Source organism: Sus scrofa, chromosome 10 (assembly GCF_054392235.1).
Source record: "Sus scrofa isolate SSC_HxYL_T2T_F1_AM1 chromosome 10, Sscrofa_HxYL_maternal_Yorkshire_Landrace_v2.0, whole genome shotgun sequence".
In the NCBI taxonomy this organism is placed as follows: Eukaryota; Metazoa; Chordata; class Mammalia; order Artiodactyla; family Suidae; genus Sus; species Sus scrofa.
In genome coordinates, this window is record NC_139392.1 from 74,108,056 (window position 1) to 74,122,500 (window position 14,445).

General features: G+C 42.5%; 1 protein-coding gene across 5 annotated transcripts in view; it reads left to right on the forward strand.

Moving 5' to 3' along the window:
- FRMD4A (FERM domain containing 4A) overlaps nucleotides 1–14,445 on the forward strand; it is a 665,655-nt gene that overhangs the window by 43,685 nt on the left and 607,525 nt on the right. The gene's annotated exons all lie outside the window — the stretch shown is intronic.

Below are 14,445 nucleotides of genomic sequence, written 5' to 3' on the forward strand. Positions count from 1 at the left end.
ACTTCCCCATATGGACAAGGTCTCCTCCCACTATCTCCTAGCCTCCAAACCAATTTGATTTTTTGAAGGGTTACTTTTACATGTTTCATTTGTACAGAGCAGACTGTGGGACTCCATCTTCCCCCTGCTGCAGAGACACGGTGGCCTGTCTTTGCAACAATGAAAATGACTTCTGGCTTCCAGGCATTTAGGCTCCTGGCCTTGTGCTGGGAAACATAGCTGAAAGACTTCCCGGGCTTTGTAGAGATTTGGCCTCACTGGGGAACCAGGAGGTAGGTTTCTCTTCAGGGAGCTCTTTCCCCATCATAACAGTTTCAGTTTTACAGGCACATTTTCCCTCAAGCCATTACTTAAGAGAGAGCAGCATGAATGTGAATAATGCAGTATGAGCAGAAAACTTGCAGTGATGAGAGGTTGAGCTGCTGAGGCTCATTCAGCCTGGAGATTTGACTTTGTCGCTGTGGGACAAAGGGTCTTGTCCTGCCTAGGCTTTCATTTCGGAGACATTTAGGAGCTAGTTGAGTGAGAATAGAAGCCAAAGGTATAATATCCTTTCTTTCTCTTTCTCACTGTGTTTCTCCGTGAGCAAAGAAATATCTAGCAGGCATTTGCAATTCCTTTGCTCGGGCAGCCAAGTACAAATCCATTTGCTGAGTCCAAGAAGTACTGGGGCTTAGATGAGAATGCCAAAGCTTTGCAAAGCAAACCATGGAAGGGCAATTTCTGATCTTAAATTAGTGCCGTCATGCATGTGGAGAATTCTAATGGTCCACATGTTGTGTTGCATGGCTGTGATGTTTTAGGAACTTGGAAGTTCTTGCACAGATCCTCCATTTCGCGCTTTTGATTAAATAGTAACAAACTAGTATTTCCCAACCCAGACTGTTCAGACCAAAACCTTATCACGACCATTTGATTAGCTTACTGGCCCTTGAAGCCGACAGAGCTTCTATTGACTGCCAGTCAGCTGACACTGATCCATGGGATGAGAGTCAGATTGCTTTTCAGGGAAAGCTGGTTTTAGGGGAAGGAGAAGAACCAGGGAACAGACATGAGCATCCTCAGTGCCATGTCCTATAGTAGGTCATTAATGAACAGGACTTTGTATAATCTTCCCAACAGCCTCGAGGTATATTATTATTCCATTTGACAGATGGTTAGGTAAGTTGAGTAGCTTTTTTATGGTCTCATAGGCAGCCTGTCTATGAGGGGCCAGACCAGACTCCGTCCGAAGCTCCACCAAGGCGGAGATGGGAGCAGTCATGTCAGCTGGGGTTCTGTGTTCCACGTACCACAGGGGTGGGTGCTGTCTCACGAGCAGAATTGTGTAAAACTCCATTCGCGCTAAAGGGAGAACCCATCTAGAAGCTTGTGATGTTCCTTTCAGTTGAATCTCACTTTTATTTTTTATTTATTTATTTTTTTTGTTTTTCAGGGCCACACCTGTGGCAAATGGAAGGTCCCAGGCTAGGGGTTGAATCAGAGCTACAGCTGCTGGCCCACACCACAGTTACAGCAATGCCAGATCCAAGCCAAGTCTGCGACTACACCACAGCTCACAGCAATGCCAGATCCTTGACCCACTGAGCATGACCTGGAGTTGAACCCACATCCTTATGAATACTAGTCGGATTCATTTCTGCTATGCCACGATGGGAACTCCTGAACCTCCTTCTGTTTTCCACCCAGATCTTTTTTTATGTCTAGAATATTGGCAGCTGCTCGAGTCCACATCTTGTAGCCCCAAAGGGACTCTGAACCCTAGAATTGTGTCCAAACCCAACAACATAAATATGGAAACTAGGTAGGTGAGCTAAGGAAGCCCTGCTGGAGGAATTCACTCTGTGGGTCTGTGGTATGCTTTGCTCCTCTCCCCAAGTCTGACCCTTTACTGTAGCCTTACTGGGAAGTGGCATTCTAACATAAGATGAATGAATGTTAGACTTTACCATACTTAAACATATTAAACCCTGCTTTATACTACCTCAGCTGTTCATATTAATTAGAAATTTTAGAGCAACACATTCAAAGGGTCCCTTCATTAAATAAACAATCATTGTGTACCTTCTATATGTTAGGCCCCAAGTTGTACCTATCAAATATTTCCTAAGTGTGGTCTCTACTCTAGAGTACCATCTAGGGGAGTTTTGTAGTGGTGCAGAGCAGAGGGCAGCTCCCTTCTGCTGTGGATGTAAGAGAAGGCTCCCCAGAGGAAGATACATTTGAGATGGGCTTTGAAGGATGAATAGGAGTTTTCTAGGAAGAGAAGGCAGGAATGAAGACTAGGGATCAAATACCAACATACAAGCATATAGAATAAGTACTGTACAAGTGTGTATAGCACTGCACACGTTTTGCAGTCACTATACATATTTTATTGCTAATGTATTTAGCTCTGCAACAGCATTTTATAATTTGTTTTTTGCACTGTATATTTTGGTTACCACTATCGCTATCTAAAAGTGTGATTTGGCATGCCTACATTAAGTTGAAGTAAGTAGTGTTTATTCAGTGGTGGTATGCATTGCGACAATTTGGGGTACCTTAGGAATGCATTCTTAGCAACCTAATATGTATTGAGTACCTACTTTGTGCCAGCCTCTGTGGTATTGATTACACATGTAACTGCATTTAAATTTTACAATGATCCTATGAATAGAATGTTTTTGCTCTCATTTTACAGTTGAGATAACTAAGACTCAGAGAGGTGAAGTATATACTTGGACTGTTAGGGTTTAGATAACAACTCCTTACTTACCAGTTTTTGTTTGACCATGAGCAAGTTTTGACCCTCTAAATATCAATTTCCTCATCAGCAAATTAGTAGTAATAATAGTATATTTATCACAATGTTGTTGAAGGATCGATAGTGATGATCTGTGTTCAGCCTCTAGCCCAGTAGAATTGCTTAATGAAGTATAACTATTTTTAGTTATTATTGCATAGGTTAGTAAACTTGCCCAGAATTAATCACTGTTCTAGATGATTCCAAATCATGTACTTACGTGTTTTAAAATTAAGCTCAGATTCCATGACCAGCAAAATAAACGAAGTTGTTGAAACATGTATCTTAAATAAATAGTTGCAGGTCAACATTACACATAATCAAAGGAATTCTCGTAATTATGAAGTGGTTAGTAAATGGATGTGAACGCAAGAGAAAATAAATACTCCAGAGTTTTGAATGTCAATACTTGGGCCCAGTCTCAAAAACCTTCCTTTTTTGGATTTATTTCTTACTTTAATTGGTTGGTTGAGCTTTTATTACAGTCTTTTTCCTCTTTACCATGGATATATTATATATATATTTATGTATATGTATATATGTATGTGTGTATACATATATATTAAAGCAATGATATCTATAATTAGGTATATTAAATATTTTATTTTTAAATGATTTTTATTTTTTCCATTATACTTGGTTTGTAGTGTTCTGTCAATTTTCTACTGAACAGCAAAGTGACCGAGTCACACATACATGTATACATTCTTTTTCTTGCATTATCCTCCATCATGCTCCATTATAAGTAACTAGATATAGTTCCCAGTGCTATTCAGCAGAATCTCATTGCTTATCCACTCCAAATGCAATAGTTTGTATCTATTAACTCCAGACTCCCAGTCTACCCAACTTCCTCCCTCTCCCCCTTGGCAACCACAAGTCTCCAAGTCCATGAGTTTCTTTTCTGTGGAAAGGTTTATTTGTGCCATATATTAGATTGCAGATATAAGTTATATCATATGTTATTTGTCTTTCTCTTTCTGACTTACTTCACTTAGGAAGAGAGTCCCTAATTCCATCCATGTTGGTGAAAATGGCATTATTTTATTCTTTCTTATGGCTGCGTAGTATTCCATTGTGTATATATACCACATCTTCTTAATCCATTCATCTGTCAGTGGACATTTATATCTAACCTTATTTCGTTTCAGTTATCAATATTTCAGACATTACCAATTTGAACTCTGCTGCTTTAACAACTGCAGGTTTTGTCAGGGGTCATTCTTATTTGAAGCCATTTCAAATCCCGAAACCTTGCTAAGTCAAAGTCTGCTCCTACCAGGAATCTAAATCTGAGGATGGGAGATCTAACTGAGAATTAAAGTGGGAGGAAAGCTTGTGAATGACAATGTTTTGCAAGTGCCACTCTTCGCAGATGCCACTGTTTGATAATCCCTTCATATTTGTGAGTTGGAGCTTCAGGCTCATGTCTGGAACTCATGGGAGATACTGACAGCATTTGAAGACATAGCTCTATGTGTCCAGGGGCAATGCTGTTTGGACTTCAGCTTTCACAATTCTTTCTGGAAGGACTCACTTTGATGTTAGGGCAAACCCCAAGAAACTACTTTCTTTGGTTGTAGCTAAGGTGTCAGCAATATTTCCAGGCCCAACAATCTAAGGAAGGACAGGGAGGGAGGACCTTCCAGCCTGTACAGTAAGATCTCTCTGAGAGCAGTAGGCACAAGGCAGGAGGTCACAGATGTATATTTCTGCTTAGAAGACCCTGTTTTATGCACACTGTGGTATATGGGATGATTGGCCAATGGGGACATGGTATAGAGCACAGAGAACTCTACCCAATATTCTATAATAATCTTTGTGGGAAAAGGATCTGAAAAAGAATGGATGTGTGTGTATACATAACTGAATCACTTTGTTGCACAATGGAAATTATCACAATATTGTAAATCAACTCTACTTCAATAGAACTTTAAAAAAAAAAAAAAAGGGGGTTTCCATTGTGACTCAGAGGTAACAAACCTGACTAGTATTCATGAGGACGTGGGTTGGATCCCTGGCCCTGCTCAGGCATTACCATGAGCTGTGGTGTAGACAAGGCTTGGATCTGGCATTGCTGTGGCTGTGGTGTAGGTTGGCAGCTGCAGTTCTGACTCTACTCCTAGCCTGGGAACTTCCATGTGGCCCTAAAAAGACAAAACGAACAAACAAAACCCAATTCTTATCACTGCCCAGTTATGGATCACCTGATGAGCAAAATCATGCATATCTCTTTCCAGATGGGTGCTCATCAAACCTGTATCTTTCCATTTACAAAGTTCATCTATGACCTAGAGTCTGAGCTCTGTTGATCCTCGGTCTCTTTACATAGTTTATTTCTGCATTTTTGTCCTAGAAGGTTCCTACACTTTGAGCTCCATTTCACTCCACTTAGCATTGGGGATAACTGCAGAGCATCTCTTGGGTAACCGGTGGCAGGGCTGTATTAGAATGCATTTGTTTCCCTGTCTATCATACCTTTGCTTAATCTGCTGAACTGTGGCTGCTTCCTCATGGCTAAAGCAAAGGCAATTACTCATTTTATTAGAGTGTTTGCCTGGAGACTTCTGAGCCTTCTGGAAGGATAGATGAATCACAGTTGCTAGTTTTTCTTGTCTGTAAGCTGGGGAGTTGACTTAGCAAGACATGAGTTTCTTGGGATCACGTTCTAGATCAAGACCCCACCTTTAAAAAGAAGGGCACTTGCCAGCCCCCATAAATATCTTCACACATATTTCCTTTAATTTATTGACTAGCCTGTTCCTGCACGTCCCTGTACGAGTTTATTATGTCTGGGTTAGAGTCAAGTGAAAAGAAGCTCTAGAGGCTCAGAATAGGCAGACAGTTGCACTGTGTATGGTTAAGTAGATTAGAATGGAAAGTTGGTGTTTAATGGAGACAGAGTTTCCACAGCAGCAGATTGAAAGTGTTCTGGAGATGGATGGTGGAGACGGCTGTACAACATTGTGAATGTCCTCAATGCTACTGCGCTAAAAAATGCCACACTTAAAAATGATTTAAATGGTAAATTTCATATTATGTAAATTTATCACAGACTGGGAGATACTTAAACAACAGGAATTCATGGTCTTGGAAGCCTGAGATCAAGCAGAGGTGATTTCTTCTCAGGCCTCTTCTCCATATGTCTTCACATGTCCTTCTCTCTGTACCTAATGTGACCTACTCTTCTCTTCTTAAAAGGACACCAGTCACATTGGAATAGGACCCATCCTAATGACCTCATTCTAACTTAACTACCTCCTTAAGACCCTGTGTTCAAATATAGTCACTTTCCAAGATCCTGAAGGTTAGGGCTTCCACATATGAATTTGAGGGAACACAATTCAGTCCATCAAAAAAATAACACTTTTCAAACTAGATTGGACTTGGTTATCAGAAGGAGCTCAAAACTTCTTTTTAACTCAGTGGATCTCAAATGAGGTATGAGAATGGCCTAAAAGTTCTTCAAAATTCACATACCTAAGGATTTATTGACTCCTGATATAGGGGCCTGGATATTTCAAAAATACTGCCCCAGGAGCAAAGTCTAACAGGAAAGGAGGAGAGAATGGATCCACTCATTTGCTTTCATGGCCAAGACTAGAGCTGTTTGAAAATGATTCCTTCTATTAATTTTTAAATTGACTTGGGTACATTTAGATTATGTTTATGCATCTAAATCACTTACATGGTGGGCCTGACCTTGAGACCTAAGAAGTTTCATAATGTGCATGGCCAAGGTCAGGGTGGAATAAAGCCAACCATCAGGAGGAGGAGTCGTCATGATGCTTTTCCATGAGGTGGGGCTACAAGGGAAGTAGGCAGCTCCCTCCCTGCCCATCTAATTTGTTTCGCCACCACATTGCACTCCTCAACCGCAGGCAGCATTGTCCCTAAAAGGTAAATGACCACTTATATCCCAAGTGGGTCAAATTCTACTCCACGTAAGTGAAGAGCTGTCAGAAGCCCTCCCCCCTCTGAGGGGCGGGGGTGGCAGGAGTGTCTGTTTACTCTGTCTCCAGTGAACACAGTAATATTGGACAGAGTCATCTCTCTGGGCCCCATTTTCTTCATTTGTAAAGTGTGGGACATGCACTAGATGGCAAGAATGTGTAGTGGTTACAAATGTGGGACCTGAGTTGGAAGACTCTGTCTTCTTGAACGAGTTGACTTCATTTCTGACCCTTCGTTTCTTCAAAATAGGGAAAGTAATAGGAATTCTTTCTCATAGAGTTGTCGCAAGGATCACATGAGATAATGGCACAGAAACTCGAGCATCTGCTGAGTGTCCTTGACCATCAAAATGACCACCATCACATCATCTATGCTTCTGCTGCAAACTCAGAGCAGCCTGGCCCTATGATTCTAAAATGAATGGGGTACAGTTTGACTAGATGAGTAACTGTCCCTTCTGAAAGAAGCCTGAAGAAAGAATATTATGGGTAGTAAATTCAGACTTTTGGCCTGAGTTTTATAAAAGTTGAGAAACCTACCTCCTCAAGGGAATAGTTTACTTTGATAGTGGGTTTGGGCTGAGTCCACTCTTACTTCCTACACACCCACACATCAGGGCCAGTAGATCGATGGTGCCCAGGGCAAGTGCTCCGCACACTTGGAAGTAGCTCAGACCCTGCCAGGTGCTCCTGCCTTCCCCCAGGTGATGCCCCAAGGGAACTGAAGTACCGAAGAGAAAGGGGGGAGTTACGAGGGCATAGCTGTGATTAACCAGAGAAAGGAAATCCTTACAGTTCATCATGAGAATACAGAATTAAATGCATAAAATAAAGATTGCCCTCCCACTCTCCTTACTGATGGCCTCCTTTGTAACCTTTATCGAACAAGGTGGGATTGATGGCTTCATGGGGCCAGGCGCAAAGCTCCAGGATCTTCAAAGACTGCATGGTCGTAGGGTTCACTAGAAGACACATGGCTCCCTTTAAACTCCAGGCAGGGGGCTCATCTTATTCATGCAACCTCTCAATGCGTGCCATTTTTTTTTGCACCTTCATTTATATTCCTAGGAAAATGGAGTCTGGCCCTACTTACTTATTTCAATGAATGGTTGTAAAGATAAATGTGTTCAAAGCCATTTAGTGGCTAAAATGTAGACTTCTGTGAATGTGGGGGGGAGATTGTTGAATTTTCCTTTGGAATTATGGTGACCTTAGATAAGTATAATTTGGCTGACCCTTGAATAATGTGGGTTTGAACTGCATGGGGTCCACTTTTATGCATAGTAAACATTATAGCACTACATGACTCACAGGTCGTTGACGCCACAAAAGTGGAGGAACCACAGATACATGGAGCGCCGACTCTCTAGGTGGAGGAACCCACGGCACTGTTTAAGGGTCAACTGTATTGGATAAAAAAATTACTGATTGGCTTAAAGCCATCTTCAGAGCCTGAACCTCATAGCCCACTGGGGAAGGTGAAGACCCACCTGTGTGATTGTGACAGGAGTGTGGGGCAGAAAATCAACCTTGACTTCGAAATTATTTGTAAATTAGAGCAATGAGGTTGAGTGGAAAGAAAATCTAGAAATAAGTTAAGTAGTCCTCGGTGGTCAAATCCCTATAAATGGAGTTGCAAGTAAAGACCACTTTTATTCTTTATTTCTTGGACTGAATGACCTGAGACTAGGAACCCACTAGGGTCAACTTCTCTTCCAGGTGTCCCCAATTGGAAATTCTTAGAGCACCCTAACTGATGTGAAATGCAGAGCTATAGATTCTCAAAGAGGTCCCTGCAGTTAGAACATCAGAAAAAAGTAAGAAAACATTATGACCCAAGGTCCTTTTGCTAGGAGCTGGGTTGGTGACAGGTCAGGTGTTGGCTGAGGGACATAGGCTAAGGTGCCATTCAAAACCTGGCAATTCATGAGATGTTCCCTTGGTGTGGAATTTACCTGCAGTGTCCATAGTGCAGAGCTCAGGCCATTATCAGGAAATGACCTGGAGAAGTTGGAGAATGCCTGGGCTCCCCTACCCCAGGGCTCTACTGGGCTGGCACCCCTTCCCTGGCAGGCAAAATGCCTATGGATCAACAGAGTGTTGTCAGGAGGCAACCTGGCAGGAGAGGAGGAAGGGCCAGATAGGGAGCTCGGATGTAGAGAACCATAACAGCAGAGGACAGTGTGGGAAGTGTTCTTGCCTCCTTGTTTGCTGATAAGATTCTCTCTGAGCCTGCCTTCTCCATCCTTCGTGATGCTCAAGACTCAGATTCAGACCTTTTTCCCTGTTGACTGTGAGGGCTGGACTGGGAGGGCTTCTCCTGAGCATCTCAGGTGCTTGGGGCAGAAGGCAGGGAACTGTGCTTGCAGTGCCCAGCATTGCCACCACCCCCCCTTGTGAAAAATGTGGGATGGGAAGAATGAAGGAGCAGACACACTGCTGGTCACTTACAAAAGGAAGGCAAGGCTTAAAAATCACAGAGAGGAGTTCTTATTTTGGCTCAGCAGGTTAAGAACCTGACATAGTGTCTGTGAGGATGTAGGTTCGATGCCCAGCCTCGCTCAGTGGGCTAAGAATCTGGCATTGCTAGAAGCTGCAATGTAGGTCACAGATGCAGCTCAAATTCTGTGTTGGTATTGCTGTGGCTGTGGTGTAGGCCAGCAGCTGCAGCTCTGATTCTACCCCATCATGGAAACTTCCATATGCTGCAGGTGTGGCTATAAAAAGAAAAGAGAGAAACAAATAAACAGAAAGTAAATAAAGCCCTCTCTGGCTCATGTGGCTCCAGTGATGTAAGGATTCTAGCCTTTTCCTCCTGCCTGTGCAGGCCCGTGACAAGGGGCCAGCTTTCCTCCTATGATTTTGTACAATTTCCAACTTCCCTGGGCAGAAAGGGGAGCCAGAGGCAGTGGGCCAACATGGCAAGCTGGACCTTGAGAATGGGGACACGGAGTCCCTGAACCAAGAGGCCAGAATACAGGGCTTCTCAGTAAGAGATTCTGGAGGGAGCTCTCTCCCTGAATGGGTTTCCCAAGAGGTGGGGAGAAAAGCAAAAGAGAGCAGTGAGGTTTGCTCCAAGTGGCTTTTTGTGGGGCTCCTGGGAGGCCTCCTCAGAGGAAGTATTCAAGTTGAGTCAAATGGGACCAGCTTGTGAGGCTGGTCACACTGAACTTCCTTCCACTTAGCTCTTAGAAGCTTACAAAGCCCTCGGAGGGCCAGGGTTTCAGGCAATGTTTCATAGGCATGACACCGAGGCATGAAGTTTAGAGCTGAAAGGGCCTTTACAGATTAACATAAAACGTTGTTTTCTGCTGGGGAAAAAATGTCCCCTAGAGGTCATTCAACTTGGTCAATGTCAAACACTGGCAGACCAAGGCCAGATTCTTGTCTCCTGAAGCACTCTCATGTTTCGTGTCTTTAAAGACCAGGGGTGGATTCCTCATGGAAAAGGCTTCAATTTTTACCTAAATACAGAGATGTTTACACTGCACCGCCTTTGTCATCTAATGGCAGTCTGGTTGTATGTAAGACAGGGCAGAAACTTCAGAACACACTGAAACATGTAAATATCATATGAAAGTATTCATTGGCTTGATTTTCTGCTCTTGAACACTTTCCTTTGTTTGTCCTTTCTATATTTCCCTACTTTGTGTTGCCTGACATACAACTTGTGTTGGAATATTTTGGCTAAAAAGAAAGGCAGTGTTGCTTTACAAACTTCCTGATATATTTTGTCCTTCTAGGCCATGAGGCATTGTGTTTTTTTTTGGAGTTCTCATTGTTGCTCAGCAGGTTAACCAACCAACATAGTGTCTGTGAAGATGTGGGTTCGATCCCTGGCTTCACTCCGTGGGTTAAGAATCTGATGTTGCCACAGCTGTGGTGTAGGCTGGCGGCTGCAGCTCTGATTCATCCCCTAGCCTGAGAACTTCCATATGCCGCAGATGTCACCCTAAAAAGAAAAAAAAAAATCAACATCTGTTATCAACATCCTCTTATAGCAGCCTGAACAGACTAAGAAAATCAGCAAATCCCAAACATAGTTAAGACATTCCAGCCATTAGTTGCAGCATAGCTTGCAGATGCGGCTCGGATCCTGAGTTGCTGTGGCTGTGGCGTAGGCCTCAGCTGCAGCTCCAATTCAACCCCTAGCCCAGGGACTTCCATGTGCCACAGGTACGGCCATAAAAAGAAAACAAAAAAGACATTGTGCATTTTAATACTCCCCTTATAAAGCTTAACTGGATTTTATTTTCTTTAATCCTATTGGGAGAGGTTGAGACTTTGGCAGTCACCTTTAAGTGTTGTCTGAGTCCTGTCACCTGAAGGTAACTCTGGGAGGTCAGTGATGGACGAGGTTTTCCTTATGGTCTCGATGCGCCTGGAATGGAACAGAGAGCCTGACACCCAGGATATCAGACCCTCCCCTCATGGAGACAAGGAGGAACCACCTGGAACCAGCCAGCAGCTGGAATCAGAAGTTGGATTCTGAAAGGTTGACCAGGATAGGAAGAGGGAAAGAGGAAGACCCAAACTAAAGCTTGAGGGAGAGGAGGATGTCAACCCAGAGACTGAAATTCTAAGGCAAGACCAGAGGTCAGGGGTAAGAATCAACTTGGAGTTCAGCCAGTTGTCCAACTGAATCTTAATATCCAGAGACTTTATCAAAGGACCTCAAATCCCATCCCCATTCATCCAAAGGATGTGGCATTCTTTTTTCTTTTTTTTTTTTTTTTGTCTTTTTGTCTTTTCTAGGGCCACTCCTGTGGCACATGGAGGTTCCCAGGCTAGGAGTCCTATCGGAGCTGTTGCTTCCAGCCTTCACCACAGCCACAGCAATGCAGGATCCAAGCCGCGTCTGCAACCTACACCATGGCTCATGGCAATGCCAGATCCTTAACTCGCTGAGCAAGGCCAGGGACCGAACCCACAACCTCATGGTTCCTAGTAGGATTCGTTAACCACTGAGCCACGACGGGAACTCCAGGATGTGGCATTCTGTTTCAAATAAGAAACCTAGAGTCAACTCTGATCACCCAGAGCCCCAAGCTGAAGGTATGTAGAGATTAGCTCCCACCAAGACTCTTGCCACGTCCAGGTCAATGTTTGGATCTGAAAGATCTATTGAGAAGGTTAGACCTGACTTTAACGTTGAGTCTAAGCTCTGTTTTAGTTGAAAAGGTGAGCAGGGAAGATGGTTATTTCATTCACTAAATAAAAAGAAAAACAACACCCCAGCTCTATGAGCTGATACATTTTATATCACCTATTTTAATATTTCATTTGCAAGATGAAATTTATTGAATTTTGTCAGAAGCAAGTGTTAAGAGACAAAGACTAAATACTTGCCCATAGATCAGAAGAATAACTGGGAATCTTTAGCTGGCATTTCTCCATCTGACTGTTTAACTTCAAATCACCAAAACTCTCTAAGGGGGCACAATTGGTTACTTTTTGGCCCCCAGGGGAGATAGGTACGTTTTGAAAAAGCAACAGGAAGTTTTCAGAGCCTGAGTTGTCTAGTTCCATAAAAGATTTGCCATTTCAATTGATTAAAATAATAACTTCAAACGTAACTGAGAAGGCAACATTCAGGCCCCTTTGTGAAGGTATGAGCTTTGAATGAGTCAGCATTATTGACCATCCTAAAGGTAAGTCATTCACAGAAAGACAAATGAGGTGGCTTCAAAGTATTGGCCACTGAAATTGCCAGGGAAATTTTAAGGGAAAGTAGTTGTTTTAGGAGACCTTGAGAGACTCTGTCTTAGAGAAAATAAACCAAGACTCAGAAAATTCCAAAGCTGCAAAATGATAGAACAGTAATAGAGGTGTTAAGATAGAAGGTGGCTCAGATGGCTTAGCTACAGGTCATTTTTGTTTCTACTCCCAGTAGCTCATCTTTCATATTAAGGAGGCAAAGGAATTCAGTGAAAGAGGTGAAGGTTATGGAGTTGCAAAGGCAGTTAGCCCGACCAAAGGGGCTGTGTGCTACCCTCTGTTTCCCAGCATCCACTGAAGGCAAGTTAGGGTCATGTGACTCTTTGTAGCATGGCCTGGGAGGAAAAGTGGCATTTGTCATTTTATAGCTGAACAATTAAGAGCAGGTATGCCTTCTACATCTCTTTCCTCCTGCCTACAGCAACCTTGGCTTTCCTGATGGCATAGCACCAAGATGGGGGAGGTTACCTGAACTGCATTAGGCCTTGTGTGAGAAAAGAATAAACATTTATCTTACCAGACTTTTTTGCGACATCAAGATTTGTTTGTTCCTGTAGGGTAGCCAATTCTAACCTGATCGATATGATAGGCTCTATGATTTTTCTGAAAAGTGGTTGGATAGAGTAACAAATAAAATACACAACTAGTTAATATTAGTTAAAAATTAATTATAAATATACAAATCAAGCTATTACTAAGTAATAGCAGTAGGAGTTCCATTAAAAAGATATTAGAAATAATATGATGTTGACTGCTCTACAGTTTCCAGGGCAGGATAGATTAATTTTATCCTAGCTAAACACTTTCAAAGTATATTTTTAAAAATAAGGCTCATGTCACAGAACATCAAGAAATTGCCTCACCACCTTCTCAATTAGCTTAAATTTTTTATAGATGCTGATTATTAAATAAGAAAATAATTTAGTGCAAAGATATCCCAATATTGTAAGATAGCCTTAAACAAGAAGGTTTTAATTGAGCTCAGCTATATTTAAACAGTTGTCATAAAACTTTGAGAGTTGGCTATATAAATGAGCAATAATAATAATGGGGTCTCAGTTTTTTATGCAGCTGGCAAAATTGCTTTTGCAGTGGGTGGGAGGGATGTCCTTTTGAAGGGGATGAATAAATAAAGGATTTGGGACTCTTCAGATCATGGACTATTATGTCCCCCAAAGATGTCCTCATCCTACTTCCTAGAACCTGTGACTATGTTAAATTACATTACAAAAAGGACTTAACAAATGTGCTAAAGTTAATGACCTTGAGATGGGGAGACTGTCATGGATTATTCAGTGGACCCAGTCTAATCACATGAGTCCATAGAAGCCAAGAACTTTTCCCAGCCGGGGTCAGTAAAAGAGACATGACAATGAAAGTAGGTCAGGGAGATGCTTCTTTGCTGATTTTGAAGATGGAGGAAGAGGACCATGAGCCAAGGAATGTGGGCAGCCTCCAGAAACTGGAAAAGGCAAGGAGACAGAGTCTCCCTTAGAGACTTAGAAAGGAGGGTGTCCTTGCTTACACCTTGATTGTAGTTCAGTGAGACCCAGGTCAGACTTTTGACCTACAAAACAGTAAGATCATAAATTTGGGTTGTTCCTCCTAAGTTTGTGGTAATTTGTTGCAACACCAGCAGGAAACCTTACAACCATGGAAGCTGTTAAGGTCATTTGTAAACCTATGAGGTCCTTGCCATTTCAAGCCTATTCTTTGTTGGGCTTATGAACAATGTGGTATTAATGACACAGCCCACCTATTCCCCACTCCTTCAGGAAGAATCATCACCCCACCCCACAGCCTCACCCAAGCCTCTGCATCCACTGAGCTGTTGCAACACAACTTCATGGTTCAGGATACAACCATCTAAATACAGAGAGAAATTGAAATTTATCCCAGGTTCTTCCTCTTTTGCTCCCAATTCCTTTAACCAAACCTTGGTTAGTTTTGTCACCAGCTGCCTGTCCTTGACTTTTATTCCAAGAGGTT